The sequence below is a fragment of the Hetaerina americana genome, unplaced genomic scaffold (genome assembly GCF_022747635.1).
Source record: "Hetaerina americana unplaced genomic scaffold, ioHetAmer1.1.p SCAF_4, whole genome shotgun sequence".
Lineage (NCBI taxonomy): Eukaryota > Metazoa > Arthropoda > Insecta > Odonata > Calopterygidae > Hetaerina > Hetaerina americana.
This window is the reverse complement of record NW_027286985.1, coordinates 101,936,872-101,957,945: the sequence shown is the minus strand read 5'-3', so window position 1 is coordinate 101,957,945 and position 21,074 is coordinate 101,936,872.

Here is a 21,074-nt window from a genome sequence, read left to right as displayed (position 1 = left end):
AGCAGTAATCCAGAGTCTACGAGAGCGTAGACCATAGGATAGGGGAGAGAAGCGCTCGTAAGAGAAAGCACATTGAAGTCTGCTTGAGTAGATGGATCAGTGGAATTGAAATCACCTTTGGTTTTACGTGATAGTGAACAGAAGTATAAAGTTAATCCGAAGATTGTTTTTATAGTTGAGAGAAGAGTCCACTTCCTCCTAAGCACAATGGCACGTGATTGCCATATATTCATATCGCGGTAGTACTCTACCCGGTTTCCCATCAGGATCCGTCGTCCTTAAAATCACCCATTTTTAATGTGACTGCATAGAATTCTGATAATTCCTAAGGGAGTGGAGGAATTGATTAAATGTTCTGCAAGTTTTAAAAACTTATGAATGCTTTGAAAAATTTCCATCTTTAAGGACCTAGATTTGTGATTACTTTCTTGAATGGAATGAGTGCACCTTGAAGATACAAGTCGAGTGGTTGAAATACAGCGATACGTTTTAGCGGTTTGGAATATCCAATCAGTGTAGCTTACGTTTTATGTGAATTAAGGCCAACGCCGTTTTGAGTGCTCCATCTTGTTATGTTATTGGGGTCAGAATTAATTTGTTGAAAAGCGAGAAGAAGGCTGTTGATTGTGCTACTTAGATATACATTGAGGTCGTATGCATACAAGTGATATTTGGGTATTGAAGAGATGAAGAAATGTCATTAATGCACAACAAGAATAGTAGTGTCCCCTGGATTGAGCCCTGTGGAACACCGCACGCTATATCGAGCCATGAAGAGTAAGTGTCACCAGCCATCACTCTTTGACGGTGACTTGAGAGTTAAGAGGACATCCATGTAGTGGCGGTTCTTGAAAATTCAAGACAAGTTAATTTAGCCAGTAGTTCATCTTTGTCGATGGAATCAAATCCTTTTCTAAAGTCAAGTAGGACAAGAATTGGGACAATCGTTTTATCCAAAGGTCGTCAAAGGTCATCAGTTATTCTGACCAAAGCTTTAGAAGTACTGTAAGCCTTGCGAAAGCCAAATTTGAATCTAGAATATTATACCGAGGCATAAAATCTGTTATTTTATCAGGATCAAGTTTCTCTAGAGCTCTGGATAAGATAGGTAGGAGACATATTGGTCGGTAATCTGGAGTTGTGTGTGTGTTTGATTTTTTTGGGATTAGCCGAAATAATTCATTTCTCCACAAAGAAGGAAATACTCCCTGAGATAGCGAGCAGTTGAAAATACTATATTTGCGATGAATGAAAGTATGAGAGGAATTGATTTATGTAGGAGTAGAATAGGAATTCCATCCGAACCTTGTGCGGTGGATTTAATTTTTCGTAATGAGTAGTGAACTTCTAATTGTGTTACCGGGACAAATTGAAACGAGCGGACAAAGCTTTGTCAATCAATCAGACAATCAAAGATAAGTTGTATGGGGCGTGGGCCTTCATTTTTTCTTCAAACTGAGATTAAAAAATCACAGCTCTCTGAATAAGTCCTGCCTGAAAATTATGAATACTTGGTTCATGTCCGTTGGGTAGGTATTATTTGGTGGCATACTGCATGCATATCTGTAAATTATTTCTCCTGGTTGGAATTTTCACTTCTTTATTATTATGTGTTTGAAGTTGTTACCGGACAATGGGCGAACTTTTAAGGCATAAGTTTTTCACTGAATTGAAGGGTGATAGAAATTGCTTTGAGAAATCAGGACGATTCACGTATTTCTCCTGATGATGGTGGATGTTTGTCCCTTTGAGGTGTGGATGAGTTCCTTGCTGGACTTAAATGACCTTTAGGACGACACGTTCACGGGTAAGCAATCCACATTTAGTCATTCATGTGCGAATTAGAGAGCGTTTCACAGGGGAAAATGATATGTGATTTAGGGATATTTTCTGAGAAATGAAATTACCCCAAAAACGGCGAGATATAAAAAGAGATATTCTAATGCATTTATTTACTCGTTTTGCGAGAGATTATGTTTTTCGCGCACTCAACTTTGGCTCAGAGTGTAAATATAATAAAAATAATCTCTTTTTTAAATATTCAGCGGATAAACCAATTCTCTCATTTCAGTTGTAATTGTGAATTAAAACTTAAGTTAATGAAAGCATTATAGGTTACATCAACATTTTGAAAAGCTATTAAAAATCTATTTTTTAGATTTCTTACTAACCAGTATGAATATTACATATTTTTCTATTTATTATAAGGTATTTTTAAGTGGAATGTAATTTTACATATTTATAATTTTATCGAACCGACTCCAAAATAATGCAGGTATCTCAAATCGGTCAAAAACTATTGCTTGCTACTGTGTTCCACAAACTTGCTAAATTTCTGAAACTAATCTGACATCAGTTAGTCACTTCTCTTGGTATATTTGCAAACGATGTGAGCATTGGATTAAAATAAATTAATAAAGCCAATGAATTGTTATGTTCTATTTCACCTCATCTCACTCTGCCCAACTACGAATATGAAATGGTAATTGAAAAAATGAAGTGAAAACAAAGATTGTCCAATGTCAACTGTTCTTTTCAACTCATACGCAGAGGAAATGATAACAGTGTCATGAAAATGCCACTGAATAGTTCGGAATATGAGGTGCGGAGAAGCAAAGAGAAAATGAGTTGAATAAAGAGGAAGACTAATGTCAAAATTGAAAATATAGTCAAGATGAGATGTTTCTTGGTAAAACAGGGGTGAGGTAGAAAAAAATGGATAGAGGAGAAATTGAATATGAGCGGAATTTTGTGTGCAGAGAATATTCGGCAAGCAGGAAAGAGGAGGCAAGCAAATGTGTTTTCTGAACGGCATGAAGGTAGATGGAAGGTGTGAGCAACCGAAGGAGTAAAAATTATGTAAGTAAAAAAGGAAGTTCGTATGAAATGTAATGTACAGTAGCCATTGTGGATCGTGATAAAGATAACTTTTATGGGAAGATTACCATGGTGATGATGTTCGGCTCATGGAAATTGGAGCCAGGTGATATTATCTTGGATGGTGAAGCCTTTCAGGGCAGCCGCTAGGGGCATATAGGGAAAACAACTGGCCCTCTCTAAGCTCTTGAAGCGTGAATTCCCAGCACTACCGCCGGGGTTATTGAAATGTGATCTCTGACCTCATCTATTAAACCAGTCTGGAATTAATTATTTGTAGCCATATCCATCTTATCTTTTATGTGAAATTTTTTTCTGAGGAATGCCCCGTAGAACAAAACTGCCGCTCAGCGATTTCTATCCAAAATTATTAGGGGTCGATAATGCGATGGGATAGCCGAATGAGGAGAAAAGTTAAGAGTGAAAGTACGCTGGAATACTAAAGGGTTACTAGAAATAAATTTACCATAATTGTCTAACAATCAGGTTTAATCAGATATACATACAACTGCAATATGTTAAATAGCAGCAAGGTCATATCTGTTGAGAAACCTTAAATTTTTAGTGAATTATTAGTGGAATGGAATCACACGCAACTTATCGTTTTTTAACCGATCTGGTGTCAGTATTTAAGTATTTTTTCGCGGCAGGAGCTGTAATAAATGGTTAAGTACATTGTAATTGAGTTACTGTATTAAGTAAGCACCGCCATAATCGTGTCCATTGCTTTTTATCAGCTTCCAAATATATTGGATAACAGCTGATTAATTGGTGATTGCTTTAGCATTCCCTAGTGCCATTTGAGTTACTACGTGCTTGTGTTTGATTTTCCGTTAAAATTATAAATCGAAACCTGGAAATTACACTAAATAACGACTTTTTATGCACTCATATAACATGTAATTCATTACAATATTTCTTTCCCATTCCTCTCATGTATTAATGGCGAAAATTATACTCAGGCTGGAAGTTTGATGTGTTTTGCAAAAGTACCACTAGTACAATAAGGACATATTTCATGAAAATACTGAAAATATTTCATAATTCCTATTATTCGCATCTTTGCAATATAGGTTATTTGAGGAGACGTGGATGAGGAAGTTTGCATTTGATTTCCATATTCTATTTATACGAATATACTCTTTCACGTTAGCGATAAAGGAATTGAAAAAAATTAGTTTCTTGTTCCTAGATTCATCATCATTGCCATTGGTAATCTATTGAAGATATATTTTGAACGGCAGTCGACACCCATAATCCATTTCGATTTTTGGTGGAGTTTCGCCGTTGATCTAAGTAATTCCTTTATGTTTATTCTTTGCGCACATATTCGTAAATACCGTCTTTTATAGTGCTTCTTTTGTCAATATTTTAGCGATCGCACTATCCCAGTTTAAGATATATATGTATGAACAGCCAATTGCTCGCACGTCCTCTATCTGTTTCAATGTCATTTCTTATGCCAGTCAATGCTAGGGCCAATTGAGAAAACCAAAGATTTTTTTGTGAAAAGAAAACTTATGTAATGAATGCTACAGGAGAATAATGGAGAGTCAGTGCTTCCTCTTAGCACAGTTAGAAGATGGTTTTAAATGCTTAAACTGTGCCCATTTTCAAAGGAAAGTCGTTAAGTCACTAATATGACGTAGGTAAACATTAACGCCACTGCTGGCATTGCAAAAGATATGAGACACGTATATTGTAAATTTTATGGGGTGCCATCCAAGCATCAAGAGACAAACTGCACATGGTGCGTGTTTTTGTGCACTGGGTTCCGAGACTGAAGGTTGCACGTGGAACTTGGCGACATCATTATGATTCTGAGAGCGAACAGAAAAGCTCTGTTTGGAAATCTCCTGCATCACCAACACAAAAAAGTCAACGTGGTGGCTTCTGCTGGGAAAGTTATGGCTATATCACACATAAATATTCATGGAAGGTGTATCGTGATGTCGTCACCACAACTGAAAATAGAGCATGCTATAGTGATGGGCTGAAAATTCTCTGAGAACCTATCATCACAAAAGGTCACATTTCAAAGCAGCAGTCTGGATAATGCACCATGATAATGCACGACCGAGCGTTGCAAATATTGTTGCGGAATATCCGGCGGAAATCATCGTGAAGAGCGTTCCCTATCCTCCTCATAGCCCAAGCCTAGCCCCATGTTACTTTTTCCGTTCCACAATGTAAAGTGATGATAACAAAGAAAGCATTTCATCACCAAAATCAATGATGAAAGCTCTGAGGCGTTTTTTAAATACGCAAAAAATGGCTCCCAGAATATCTTCAGAGAGAGGAAAAAATATGGGACAAGTGCATTGTATACAAGGGTGCTACTTTGAGGAAGACCACCAGAATTTTTAGGGATATAGTTTAGAAAATTGCTTCTTTCATTCTTAATCACCTCTTGTAGAAGCTACGAAATGAGTCGTTATGATTTGACAAAATGGTGAATGCCAGTGGCAAACCGCTGGTGAAATACGGTCTTTAAATCACACAGTCCATCATTGAGATGCATACCACGAACTGTGTACATCGGAAACCTTTGAACAAATTAGAATTAATTCGTTAAGTCAACTTAAAATATATATCATCCATACAAAATTTCTAGCGTGGAAATTAAAGGGGAATTTTTTTTTCTAACTGCTTAAGGTTTATTTGCTAATGCGGTTTCAAATTGATTTTTTTTCATTGTATTTTTTATGTTGTTTATGAAGTCGAGCGTGATCCATCACGTGGTTGGTTTTCATCAATTATTGTGGAATGTAATATATCTTCATCAGAGCAACCCCTTGTTCTTCTGCTCGGGTGAGTCCCTCACCGCTCGCTTGACACTTGATGCATTAACAGTGGCCATTTTTCCGCGAAATGCTGACTCACCTCGGTCGTCCCCACGCCTATACAGGCCCCACGCTCCCACGATTGAGCACTCGACGAATGACTCGTCGCCTCCGTTCCACTGAATAGATCCGCCACCCTTCGGTATAAGAAGACCGTTCACCCGTGCATCTTTATAAACCCCCTCCTTCTGAGTCACCCGCTACCCAATCCGTTTGTCAGCATAGCAAACATCACTCAAACCTCCCTATTGTCCCCAAACTCCATTGGGAGGCCAACCCCTTACGAGCCGCCGCGACGTATCCACGCACAGCATCAACTCTCTCAGCCACGGTTGCCAAGAGTTCAGTGTTTCCCGGACGTGTCCTCATCTTCAGAGTGTCCGGGTTCGCCCGGGCGGGATTTTGATTACTTCTCGCGCTCGACGCACGGTGAAAAATGTGATGCAATTTCATGTTTGTATGAATACATGTACGTGCAATATCTACGTACGATATATGATATGTGTGTGCCTTCTTCTTTGCGTAAGAATTTTTAGGTCGTTACTAGGTGTGACATTTCCTTAATTTTCCCGAAGGAGGCCCTTGGTGGGTTAAGGAAGAGTTCTGCTCAAGGTTAATTGTTGAATTACTTCGGACATTTTTTATAAAGTATGACTTTTAGTTACCCTTGATACTGGAAGAAAACATTGTGCATATACTAATGAGCTAATGCTAATTTTCCGAAATCTTTATTTCATTTCACTGTAGGTAAAGTAAAACCACGGAAATAAAAATTTTACTCAATCAAGATAGTGCACTTTGTCAGTAGAACTGTCACTGAACTTATCAGTAATTTTGATTTACTTCAAATTACTTTCATCAACTGTTTTATCAAGTTTTTCTTTTAACTATAGAAGGTGCAATTTACATAATTGATTTTGCCGATAATTGAGGAAATGATTCATAAAGTTGCTATCAAATATCCTTAAAATACTGAGCAGAATAGGCTTGTTGCTGCGTTATCATGTAAAAATATGCATAATAACCAACCGTCCACTTTCTTGAACAAAATATCTTTTTGAGCCAACATTTCCTTTAAATTTGGCCTAAATTTAGCTAAAAATATGTTTACCCTGAGTACTCTCCGCTGAGAACTGCTCTTCCGCATTTAGGTCGTTGATTTCTGTGGACTTAAAATGGCGAGGATCTCTCCGAAAGTAAAAATGAGGGAGGGTTGCAATTTTATAGTTATATCTCAGCTTGATTTTGCGGAAAGTTTTAATTTATGAATAAAATGGTTAACAATAAGGGCTGCCCTACTCTTGAAAAAAATTAAAAGGAATTGCATGCATCGAAATACCCGTGACGTAATCGCTTAACGTAGGAATAATACATGCATGAGTTAATCTGCTGTAAAAATACAGGTGATGGGATTTTAACTCGCGGTTACGCGGTTAAAGATTCCTCCCCTGATAAAATCAACGAAACCTTACAGAATTGCAAAGCATCTAGGTCCACTGCCAAGAAGGCATTCCGGAAGGCACTAGCGGAATTCAAAAGGAAAAAATTAGGTGTACATTTAAACGATAAACCAAAGATGTTTTGGTCCTACGTCAGGGATGTGCAGGGAAAGAAGTCCACCGTAAACTTATTGAGCAACGAAAAAGGGCATAAAGTAACAAGTAGTTTAGATAAAGCCAACATATTAAACTCATTCTTCCACGGTGTTTTCAACAAATGCTCCCCGAATTTACAAGAGAACCTTCCGAAAACATTTCTACAGCCAATGCATGCAATCAACTTTTCCACCCGCGGAATAGAGTTACTCCTTGAAAATATCGACCCCAACAAATCTCCGGGACCTGATGAGATACCGGCTCGCATATATAAAGAACTATCGTCTGAAATTGCTCCTTATCTTAATATAATATTTAAGAAATCATTAGCAGAAGAAAGCGTGCCAAGCGGCTGGAAGATAGCTTCTGTGACACCCATTTTTAAAAATGGAGACCGGGAGGACCCCAGTAATTATAGACCAATATCGCTCACCTCCATCTCCTGTAAGATTTTTGAGCACATCATTGTTAAGTTCCATAATGAGGTACCTCGATAGCCAAGATTTATTGATTAATAACCAACACGGGTCCCTAAAGGTAGATCCTGCGAAACTCAACTCGCACTATTTGTTCATGATATAATGCATTCCGGTGAAAGTAATATTCCAGTTGATGCAATATTTCTAGATTTTTAAAAAGCTTTTGATAAAGCCCCTCATTGCAAGTTACTCGCTAAGTTGGAAAGTTATGGAATACACGGGAGTGTTATATGCTGCATAAGACAATTTAAAAAAAATTGTGTTCAAACAGTCGTTCTGGACGGTGTATCATCCGATACTGTTAAGGTCACGTCGGGTGTACCACAGGGAAGTGTCATAGGCCCCCTCTTGTTTCTTATTTACATAAATGACCTCAGCACCGTGGTTAATAGCAGGCTCCATCTTTTTGCTGACGATGCGGTGATTTATGGGGACATTCGAAGTCGCGATGACAGAGTCACGTTAGCTAACGACCTAAATGCAATCCAGATTTGGTGCGATACATGGCAATTGGAATTAAATTTGAAAAAATGCGTAGTAATACATTTTTGGGAAAAGAGGAACCCCCCATTTTGTTACAAAGCGAAGCAAACAGAAATCGCGAGGGTAGATTCCTTTAAATACATGGGTGTAACAATTACTCACGATCTGTCCTGGGGAAAGCACATACGGGAAATATGCGGTCGCGCTAATAAAAAATTGGGATTTGTAAAAAGAGTGCTGGGTAAATGTGACGAAAAAGTGAAGGAACGATGTTTTCTTGCCCTAGTCAGGCCCCACCTAGAGTATGCTGCCAGTATATGGGATCCTCAAGAGATAAATTTAATTTCGGAATTGGAACGAGTTCATCTGAGGGGAGGTAGATTTGTCAAAAATTGCTATGACCAACGCAGTAGCGTAACTACTTTGCTAGAAAATTTAGGCTGGGATTCCCTTACACAGCGGCGTTTACAACATAGATTAAACTTATTAAAAACATTTAAAGATGGGTCCTTTTCCGATGACATCAAGAACATAATACGAACCCCAACGTATTACGGGCGGAGGGATCACGAATATAAGATTAGAGAGATTGACTGCAGGACAGACAGATTTAAATGGTCATTTTTTCCGAGAATAATAAGAGACCAGAATTCTTGTAATCGAAATTCCCCAGGAGCCGGCTCGACATAATAAGTACTAAGCTACAAGATAGCGACTGCGCAGGGTTATACGATTATATATATATATATATATATATATATATATATATATATATATATATATATATATATTTTTTTTCCAGGTTCCCCTTACCTTTCCCCATCCATTTGAAAAACCCTAACCCCCTCATCCCTTACCCTTTCCTCCTGGTGCTTCACCCCCTGCTACACAACTTTTTGGTGACTTTCAGGGTGTTGATGTAGGTGTAGATGTACAACTCTTGACCTCGAGGGAATATTAGAACTACCCTTTTTTGATAGCTACACATACGCGCGCACAATCAAGAGAGTTTTATGGTATATATATTATAAATACCTTTTCTCAAAATGCAGTCGTAAACACAACTGACATTACTCCTGTATTAAATAACTTTATATTCCCTTATAACTTTTATCATCATCACCAATGCATACATAGGATTTGCGTAATGCTGGCGACTTAATATCCCCCATTCTTTACCTCAAATTGCATTGGCTGGTAAAGGCAATTGCTGATGCAATTTGTAAGCAATGGAAGAAACGTAAAAACTTGACATTTAAAAAACTGTCAGTTATTTGGCCACCTTCCTCAAATTTTTGGAAGACCATTTTTTCCGCCAGGGCGGGGAATGACAAAGATGACGAAAGATTTAATAATTGCATAAACAACACTATTAAAAGATATGTGGTGCATGTGATTTATTTATCTTTCCTTTCATCTATTGTGCCCGGTACACCCTAAATTCTTTAGTTTTCTCTTCAATGGCTTTTTCAAAGTACATTTCGTTAATGGGGATCCAGGACTGCAATTAAATATGCATGCTGGGCCGTCCTCCTACCTTCGAAGTGGAAAAGAGAGAATCGTGTATTCCGACTCTCACGGAGGGCTGGACTGGAATTATGGTAGCCGAAAGGGGGAGCTCTGCATTATGCAAATGGTTTCATTTAATTTTATTTATATGCCTGTTCATTTCATTCATGAGATGCGTCACATTACCAGGGGCGGTGGGATGGTGGAAATGCCTCGGAAACTTTTTATAATGGCATTCACGGAAAATGATGGCAGCTAAGAATAATCATGAGTGGGGATGCTGGGTATTATTATTTGGGTTGCATTATTGCTTGCCTTTTCAGGAGCCACTCTCACGGACGGGGGATTAAAATGACGCGGAGCTCCTGCATTGAGATCTTCTCCGCGTTATCCTCCCACCGTCTGTCACACGGAAGGGAACATTTTCCAAAGCTGCTGACTACGGTCACTGAACGTGTCATTCCCCCTACATGATGTCTGTTGCGGTCTTAACAAGAACAAACATTTTAAATATAGACACAGTTTATAAAACAATTTTGTTCCCACCAATGAATTATTTGGTACAAATGTAGTGAACTTATTACGAATCTCGTATTTGTTACAGAAAAAAATGAGCCCATCACCTGTTCATTTCAGTTGGAGGCGGGAGGTATTAAAAATCACTTTTTCCCAGAGACTTGGTGAATTAATATAAATATAAATATAAATATATATATATATAACAATGTAATCTACCGGTTAGGGTAGGTTTTTGGATGGACATAATTACTATTTAATAATTTGTGACCCCTAGGAAAACACAACATCCTACTCTACATCAGGTCCCTCTTCAACTCTGAGTACTTTTTTCCTCCCTTCATCCCATCCAAGATCCCTATCCTGTTCCTTCCCTTTCCTCGTTTGCCTAATATTTTCCCCTTAGTTACAGTCTTCAACATCCCACTGCCGGTCAACACCCTTCATCCACTTTTCCTGCCTCCATAGGATTTCTCCCAACAAACCCCTCTCTTCGCCCACCATACCATGTATTTCCTCATTTGTTTTCTTGTCTGTCATTTTCACCTTCTACATTCTCCTCCAAACCCTTATTTCAAAAGCTTCCAATCTACGTCTATCTTCCTGCTTCAATGACCACGGTTCCGCGCCGTACATAGCTACGCTCCATATCAAAGTTTTTACGAGTCTTTTCTTAACATCCTTACTCAACGTCCCTGTCATCAACTCCCTCCTTGTGAAAGCCCCTTTGCTCTAGCGAAATTCTTCTCCTCACGTCCCTACTACTTTGACCATGTTGGTCCAATACACTACCGAGATACGTAAACTGTTCTACCTGTTCTAGTTTTCGCCCTCCTATTTTAATGTTAAGCTTAGCCTTTTTCTTTCTAGAAAATCGCATAACCTTTGTTTTATTAATATTGATTCTCATCATATACATGTCGCACTGAATTTCCAATTCACTAAGCAATGTTTGCAGCCCCTTGGCTGACTGACAGACTAAAGCTTGGTCATCAGCAAAACTAAGTGATTTTACGAATTCCCCGCCCACCTTCATTCCTACCTCCAGTTCTTCCTATGCCTCTTTAATCATTTTCTCTGCATACAGGTAGAACAGCAACTGTGATAATGGGCAACCCTGTCTTACACTATGTCCTAACACTGCCCATCTGGACTCCCCGTTCCCCACCCGCACCTGAGAAGTCTGAGACATGTACAGGTTGTGGATAAGCCTCCTTCCCTCCAATCTATTCCTATTTTCTGCCATACACTCATTAGTTTTTCCCGATTCACTCTATCAAACGCTTTTTCGAAATCTACGAAACAGGCAAATACCTCCTGGTTGTGTTTTCTATTCCTCTCGATGAATAATTTCATTACTGCAATGGCATCACGCGTGCCTCTCTCCTTCCTAAACCCAAACTGATCATCCCCTAAGCAATCATTTGCCCTACTCTCTATCCTTTTGTATATGATCCTGAGAACAACTTTAGCTGCGTGGGATATCAAACTTATCGTCCTGTAGTCCTCACATGATGTAGCCCTTACCTTTTTCGGAATAGGAACTAAAACTGATCTCACAAAGTCTACCGGCCAGATTCCTTCCTTATAAATACTACGAATCAGCCCATATAGCCTCATCCTCCCACATTTTTCTTAACAATGCAATAGTTCCGCGGGAATGTTATCCACCCGCATGGCCTTATTTAGTTTCATCTCCCTTAATGCCCTATCTATCTCATCTTCGAGTATGTCTGGACCAAAGCTATCTTCCTCTACGTCATATTCTTTGTCTAACTCTGTTGGTTTAAGTTCTTTACTATACAGTTCTTCTATATACTCCTTCCTTATCTCTTGAATCTTTCCTGTGTCAACTATTACCTTAACCGCCTTATCTCTAACTATTAGCATAGATCTCCCTTTCTTACTTCACGATAAAGATTTAACATTGCTGTACAGCGCACCGATTTCACCATTCCTCTGCAAACTTTCTATATCCTCGCATTGCGTCTTCCGCTATGCTTCTTTTGCTTTATTTGTTGCCCACCTCAATTTATTGTTTAATTCTTTGTACTTCATTTTGCCTAATTCGATATTTAAATTCTTCCATTTTCATAAATATGTATATATATATATATAAATATATATATATATACATACATACGAGGGTCATCCGGAAAGTAGTACCCGTTCGTGAAATAAAAAGACAAAAGTAAATATTAACAAACATAAAAAATTTTATTTGAAAGAGGATACTTTAAACTACTTCTCAACATAATCTCCAAGCAAATTAAGGCATTTGTCATAACGTGTGACAAGTTTCTGTATTCCTGCTGCATAGTCCTTCGCCGCCAGCTCATTGAGATACGCGAGGGACCCATCTTGCACAAATTTTTGCATAATGCAGATGGTGTTTAACAATTTCATGAACAATTGTTCGAGAAACATTGGGAAAATGCTCACAGATGTCATCAATTGTGACGCGCCGATCGTTCCTCACGAATTCGTCAACTGAGCTCACCAGTTGGTCTGTAATGACAGACGGTCTCCCCGAACGCTTATCGTCGTGTGTGTTCCCCCTCCCCATGTTGAAGTTGCGACACCACCGCCGAACAGACGACTCGTCCATTACATTGTCTCCATACACCTCCTTTAATTGGCGATGAATATCACATGGGCGAACGTTTCTTGCATTGAGGAATTTAATCACTGCCCTCACTTCACAACTGGCGGCGTTCTCAATTTTTTTAAACATTGTAAACAATCACAGAAACAACACAGGCAATGCTAGCGTCACGCAACTTGGCTCAGAGAAGGCAGACAAGCCACTGAAGCTATCTGACCTCGTCCAGCGGCTACTCGCGTCGTCAGCACTTCATGCGGCACGAACGGGTACTACTTTCCGGATGACCCTCGTGCATATATATATATATATATATATATATTTATTTATTTATTTGAAGTTAGCGCTAGCGAACAGAGATAAAAACACAAAAAAGAGAAAGGAAACACTTGTTTACGAATTTTCGGTGGCCCAAGCTAACTTTCTCAAGGAAGGGAAGGAAGGAACTCAGAGTTCCTGGATCTTATCTTGTTGCTATATGTCAATACGTTTCATAAAAATAGATTTGGTATTTGGTCACAGGCTTGCAACTGGAACTGCTAATATCAATCTTGTTTTTTTAAACTTATAATTTTAATATAATTTAATTTTAAAAATAGTAAACTTTTATAAAAATATTTTGAAATTTATTCTAAAATAATCAGTTTTTCAAAATTTAAAAGACATATTTGTAGGTTAAATATTTCTTTAAACTTGTGATATTCGGGAAATTAAAATTTAGACAGTTTATTTCAATTTACCTACGAATTTACTGTCGGTCTTTGGGCGGAATGTGCCTCAAATTCCATAGCGATCTGAGAGAAAATTTTGGCCATCGACAGAGAAATTTGAAACAATCAGCAAACTAATATCACAGTAACTTTTCAGCCACTATTAAGCAAGGTTTAATGTTTTAATGCATCAACACATGTTATTGCCCTTTCAAACAAATTGGAACTTTTTCCATTTCCATTTTTAGGAATGCTGTAGTTGTTATTTAAATTTACGTCGAAGTTCTGCGGGATAAGCATTTTTGAGTAAAGTAGTCGGTGAGTTTTGAATGATCGCTGCATCCTTGATTATTTATTTATAGAATACCATCGAGCAAAGATCTTACGGTCTTCGAAAATGTTCTATCTTTACGGAACTCGAAATGGGTGTGCAGGGATATGTACTCATTAATAGAGAAACTTTGAATTCAGAAAAAACATTGTTTTTAGTTTGTATCAATTCTTGCGAGGGGCTATTCTTAAAAAAATTGATTCCGGCTTCTCAATGCAACACTGACCATTTTGTATCTTCTTTTTTCATTGCTTCTTTTCATTTTTCCCTTTAGATCTGACTCTGTTTTCGTGATCGGAGTTTTTTTGAAAACATAGAAATTCAAAAACTTTTCAATTCAGCTAAATGACATTTATATTACACATATTGTACGAAAATATAAGCGTTGACTTTTAAATATTTTCCTCAAAATAGGCACGCTGAAATGCTAGCACTTGGCTGATGATCTCAGTGAACACATAATAAGCATTGATGAAAAATTGAAACAACTAGTTTAAACTATGCTGCAAACTTTTTAGCATAATTATGAATGTAATCATCTATTTCAAAGCTCTGTGTAAAATTTTCAGAAATGTGATGTAATGTTGTTTAAAGTTCAGATTTAAAAAAGAGTGAACTATTTTCAAGAACTCAAAACATTTGTTAAGTTGATATAAAAATCTTAATTACACGGCCGGATTTTCAGTGCCTTGCAATATCCACGCCGAAAATCATCCGCCAGATAATTAACTCGCAAGATAAACTCGTTTTAAAAGGGGTGAGATGGTGGGGCGGACGGGGGTTGTAGTGGGAAGAGAGAGGAGGGTAGTTAGCCGGTTGCAATGCTGCTCCGGGGGAAAGTCAGGCGAGGATTATGATAGAATAATATTGCATCCGGTAGACTCGGTAGAGGGTTGCCTATTAGTGGGACAAGAGGAGGCGAGAGGACATCTTTGAGTCACCAGGGAAAAGGAGAGGGGATATCCTGGGATGGTATGCGGTGTTTGGGGTGGGTACTTGGGTATCTGGAGGTTAAGGAGATCAGAATTATGGGAACTGTATATTTATTTATTTAAAACATTACATTTATTCAAAGCTAGACACTTTTTAATTTCATATTTGTTTAAGGACGTCCAATCTGGGTCCTGTCTTTTCCATGTGGAGTGTTAAAGGATAAAATTGCTGGATTGAACTTCCTCGATCAATTATTACGCGAAAAAAATTGTCATGTTTTTGTTTTTGAAACGGAGTTCCGGCTATTCCTTGATTATCTTTCTGAACGTCCTCTCTGTTTGCCCTATGTAAATTGCATTGCAGCAATCACATTTTAATTGATATACCTCAACTTTTTTAGGTTGATTTTATTCAGTCTTTGGTGTGAAGAATGCGTAAAACGTATTTCATAAAACCATTCCATGAAGTCACCCAGAAAATAATGTACTATTAAAGAGAGGTGAAATAATTATTTTTTCTGTATATTATATCGTTTTTTAGGAAATGATTTCGGAGGTTAATTCTGATTGCAATTATTTGGAGGAAGAGATTATATCATATAGTATACAAAGGTACTCACTGGGTTAGAGATAAGATCAATTATTTCATGATTTAGTATTAACTTGACCAATTTTTGATTTCGAATTTCGAAATGCAATGGAAATATTGTAAAATATCGTCAAATAGGCATCCAAAATTCCTGACCGACAAAGGGACAAAGGGAGTAATCCAGAAATCATAAGTGAGGGAAATGCCTAAGTATTCAATGGAGTCTACACTTTCTATATCCGTATGCATGACGCCGTAGGCGCTCGAGAGGGAATTGCTCTTTTTAAAAAAAATCATAGAGTTGAGTTTTAATTGCCAAGTAACGCACCAAAGTTTGCACTAAAATTTAGTTCAACTGCTAAAGCTACTTTATTCTCAAGATTACAGATATCTCTATAAACCATATAGCGATATTATACGGCCACCTAAATTACAAAGATCTGTGCTCAAATCCGAGACCACCCTATGTAGCATATAGGGTGCACCCCGCACAACACTGTCTCTAAGGTCTCCTATGCCTCTAAGATCTTGTAAAGACACAAAGTGAGGAAATGGTTCATTCTGAGTATCATCGACACTCCCAAATAAAACCTGGTGAAACATCTCTTGTCATTGCCTCGGTCTGTGCGGGAATCACATCAAGAACTCAGCGGAGTTCGTGAAGACCCAGAGAATGGATTGTCTTGACACAAAATCGTGGTCAACCTCGGCGTGGCTTCATTTTTCATCCGCTTGCCGCTATAAACCTAAATATGTACCAACTCCCATAGTCAAGATCGTAAAAACGGACGTTTATCCTTTTTTATTCCAACTTTGACATATTTAATTATCAGTTCGGCCGTTGGCAGGCTGGAAGTATGTAGAGTTGAACAATGTTTTTTTTTCTCCAAGTTTACAAGTATGCATTTAGTGTCTTATGGGTGGACCTTAGAATTATACTAATAATAAGTTTGTAAGTCTACAGAAAACGTGCATTGAACGCCAGACTACTTCAATAGTAAAGTTCTTACTGTCATGTGCAGGTTATCTTATCTGTATTTGAACCTACAATTTGCTGATTATACCTCGGAGGATTTTTGAGTAAATCTTTGGATTGTAATACGAACAACTGAAATAGTAAAATACTATGACAACGCGAGAAGATCCGATCTATCTTTATTGTTTAAAAGGGTTGTCTGTTGGATTTTATTAAATGAGGTTCACATTTTTCTGAGATTTTAACTTTACTGATAATATTTTTTCTTTTTTAATTGGTTTTACACTGCAGCGGGTTTGTTCACCAAGAATGAACCAATTATCCCATGCATTTTTCCCAAAGGTTTGCATATCTCTCTGTACTCTTTGTACTCATGCATATTCATTGTAAATTGATTGTCATTATCTAGTTATTTGTATTATTTAGCACTTACATGTAATTTTATTTTCATTAAGTGTAATTGATGATGGATTGGTTGGAAGAAGGGACTGCCACAGACTCAATCTCAAGAATAAAGCGGATTTGTATTATTATTATTACAATGAGTACATATTAAGAAAATAAAACTAACTATATTTTAAATCAAGTACAAATGTGTGGAATAGTAATAATTAATTATTATGAATTCAGGATAATAGCTTAATGGAACTTGGAATCTCTTTTTCAAAAGGTCGAATAAACTTTGAAAAATAGAAGACTTTCGACCAATGAGGGGACGGAACGGAGACGAGGAGAGAGTACGACAATCACAGACCAGCCACTCCGATCATAGACGCCTATCGGTGCACAAGAAGATACATTAACTGGACAAAGACATTAATTGAGCTCAAATCGTGCGCATAGGTGGTAAAGCAGAGGGTTGTTGACGAACTTCCCACTCGCTTCCGAAAAATACCTTGCCAATACTATTCCGGCTTAAAGGCTATGACCTAAGTCTAAGGCTCTGTGATAACTGACTAATTATAGTGGCGCCAAGGCTTGGTAATCAACCCCAGGGAGGCAAACACCTATTATCGGGGTACATGGCGGTAAGGAAAATTTAAAATTTCAAGCAATGTACATGAAATATTTTCAATATATTCAAAACTACTGAGGATAACATTTTTTATCATGATCAAGATATTGAGCAAGCGCCTTAAAGGTGATTGAAAACCATCGAAAAGGGAGTAATCCAGACCCGGCAGGGGTGATGATCCCGAGGGAGCTTCAATGAATTCGTACGCTGGAAAAACTCAAGGAATCTTGGGCTGACTTAAATGGTGGTGAGGTAAATAATTATTAAAATTAAATTAAGACCTTTTTTATGAAATATTTCTTTCATGTGATGAAGGGATTGGTTGTCCAAACGTGACGGTTTTACTAGCATTTCCGACACATTTAGCTTGAAATACCCTGTATAAACCAATATCTCCGAGTGCAGTTGCTTTTAATGAAAAAGCACTGTCACACAAAGCAAACATTTTAAACATGAATCCAGCCTTTGCGATGCAAGCCGTAATTAAAACGTTACCACACATTATCGCCCTGTCAATTATTTTAATGGCTTTCCGGCATAACTGTTGAATTCTCTTTCACATAAATGTTTCGTGAGAGGTTCTCTAACATGGGTTTTTCCATATCTATTTTTTACATAATGCTAATAAAGATATCTTTTTTAAGCTAAAAGTTGCTGAGCAAAGATTAACGTTTCATTGAAGTACCCAGGTAGATTTTGTAAATATTTTCAAGATTAATTCATACACGCATCCTAGACACTCAAGGTCCATCACGTAAGAATACCGCAGTCTAAAATAAATAGCATATTTAATAAAGAACAAAAATTATATATTTGTAAGATTTTTGATCTATGATAGATGTTAGAAATCACGGCAGGGCGCGCCGTGTTTGCTTCTGAAAAAGAATCAGTAGTGGTGGAACCGTGCCGACACTTTTGATTTGTGCAGTTCTTCGTGAATAATTGTCCACATATTGCCACGGCTAAAATTAATCCCATTAATCATCGTCTGAATGGTTGATCCTCGGTCTAATATGTAGAATAAAGTCCTCCGCTGTCTTCACTGTGGCGGCATCGTCTGTGAGTGAGTCTTCGACTGCTTGGTACGTCTGTGAGGGACATGTGGCCAGTTTGACAATTCTTTCTCCACAATACAACTGTGTCATATGACGGGATATCATTTCTATAAACAGCCATCATTTTATCGTGGATTCATCGGGCACTATAACCTTTGAAATAAGGGAACCAAATCACACTTCAAGCCTTTTTCTTCTCAATACTATAAGTTACTTCAATCCCCGCCTTACTGAAATAAAGCAAAAAATAGCATTAACATATGTAATATATAACATTATGTATGTAAGGATGAGTTGATATGCAGGATTAATTTGATCCAGAATCACTGGTATTTCTTAGTTATGATTGCTTAAAAACGATACCCCTCGTATTTATTTGTGTTCTAATCATTTCATCAAAACTATTGCTCAATCTTGTGCAAATCCTTAGGACTGAGCACTAGACACTTCTAATACCTACTAAAATTTACAGTGCAATTCCTGGCAAGGTGCGATTCAATAATCAAATATTAAGTCCCATGATTTAACATTTTTCATTGTTTGTATTATGATATTCATTTTACCAACCCTGAGATCTCGAAAGGAGTGGGCGAATACTTACTTCCCTTGCGGAGAGCCGTGGTGAGACAGGAAGAGGAGGCGAAAGATTAAGACGACAGGGATGAGGCGCAGATTGGGAGGATGTGCAAACGAACAAAGGAGGGAGGGATTCCTTCAAGGTAATCGTAGTGCGTCGGTTTGCTCTTTTGTTTCCAAGATGTTCTGTCTAAAATAAGAGGTCGTGACTTCGAATAGGGTTCTTATCCCTGCATCATTCTCCTCTTTCTTTAAATACCTCCTTTAACTTTGCCAAGCCTAACACGTGGACTATCTTTTTGAAATAGTTGAAGCATACGACGCACTCCGGCCAAAGAACTCTACAACCCTCGATTCCCATTATTCTTGTGGCCAAACTTCCTAATCTCAAACTGAATCCATCGTCATCTAGGTAATCCGTCCTTAAGACAAAGGTGCCACTTGACTTACCTGTGACCTGAGATAACGTAGCATCCTAGCCTATGTTTCAATAAAATCATTCAATGCGCAACAAAATCAATTATTTGGGAATTCATAATATTACTTTAGATTCTGATCAGTTGTCCTCAATAATGCTTGAAGTTTCCTGGCTCAATGCTTTCTTTTTCCTTTGTGTCTAGTCTACGATTCGGATAATGTGATTTCGAGTTGATCGTAGATTTGTGTACCTACATAGAGTTTATTTTTTTGTTGGGTCATTGTAAAATGTGCCCTTTGGAAAAACCTCTACCACCCGCTTTCCCTTCCGCTGGTTATCTCTGGGGCAAATTCAAAATTAGGAACCCGCAAATTTATTGGGCCAATTCGGGCCCCAAACCAAATTTTTCCCATGTTTATAGATAAACCCAGAGAAATCGTGCACTCTCAGTATAATTCAGCCTTATGTACTCATGCCCTTCTGGAAGATTTGAAGGTGATAATTTATGATCGGCCATTGTTTCTCGAAAGAAACTGGAGGGCGAAATTTTATGGGGGAAGACCAGCGAGATTTGTCTCTAGTCAGTGTGTCCTTGACAGATAAAGGGTCAGGTCTTCAATCCGATAGGCTTAAATTGACCACGATTTCTAATGTGCGGGTGGTGGGTGACACTGTACTCCGAAAAGAGAAATGAGACCGTGTCAGTCGACACTTCTTCGGGCCGTGCACTAACGTTCTTTAGTTCGCGTTCGGCGGACGGGATCAGTTTCTCCATTGCGCTCTATGATGCAGATATCTGACATTTCAAGATCCGGTGGAAATATTATATTATTTTGGGGGAAAATCACCGAGTTAGATTAAAGGAATAGTTTTTAAAAAAAGTCTTAAATTCCAGGAATGTTTTAATTAAAAACTTATAATCCTTAAGAAATTCCTAAAATCTAATGCCAAAGCGAAATCAATAATAACATTAAACTCTCCACAGGCAGGCAGGCTAATTACAGATGGCATAGTTAATCCTGTGATAATGTTAGAATATTCCAACCAAGTGAAAGTATTAAAAAATTACACTGTTTAAGCTCTAGTCACCACAGCCTCTACAAAAAACTGATAAGTGAATAGTGATTTGCATTAGTAAGTAGCTTCTCATTTGGCAAATTAGGTGCTTAATTATAGTAAAATAAACAAGAAAATATAATGTTACGAATGTTTGCAACAGTTATATTTTTCTCTTTATTTTCCTTCCAACATATATTTTGTCATTTTCAATACAAAATGTGATGGTTTGTAACAGGATTGCAATTTAATCCCAGGGCCAAAAGCTATTTCCCTGTCTACATCTATCGCGTGATAGATTTAGACATTGGAATTCCCGGGACCATTTCATTCAGCCTCGAATGTCTACACGGATTGACTTTGATCACATACTGTCGTACAAAATATGATGGAAGATGTGGGGTTTTCGATCAGTACTTTGGAATGTGTATTTTATCCTTTAATATAATTACAGGTTTAATTATCCTTTAATCCTGTAATCCTTTTATCCATTAATTTATCCTGTATTTGGT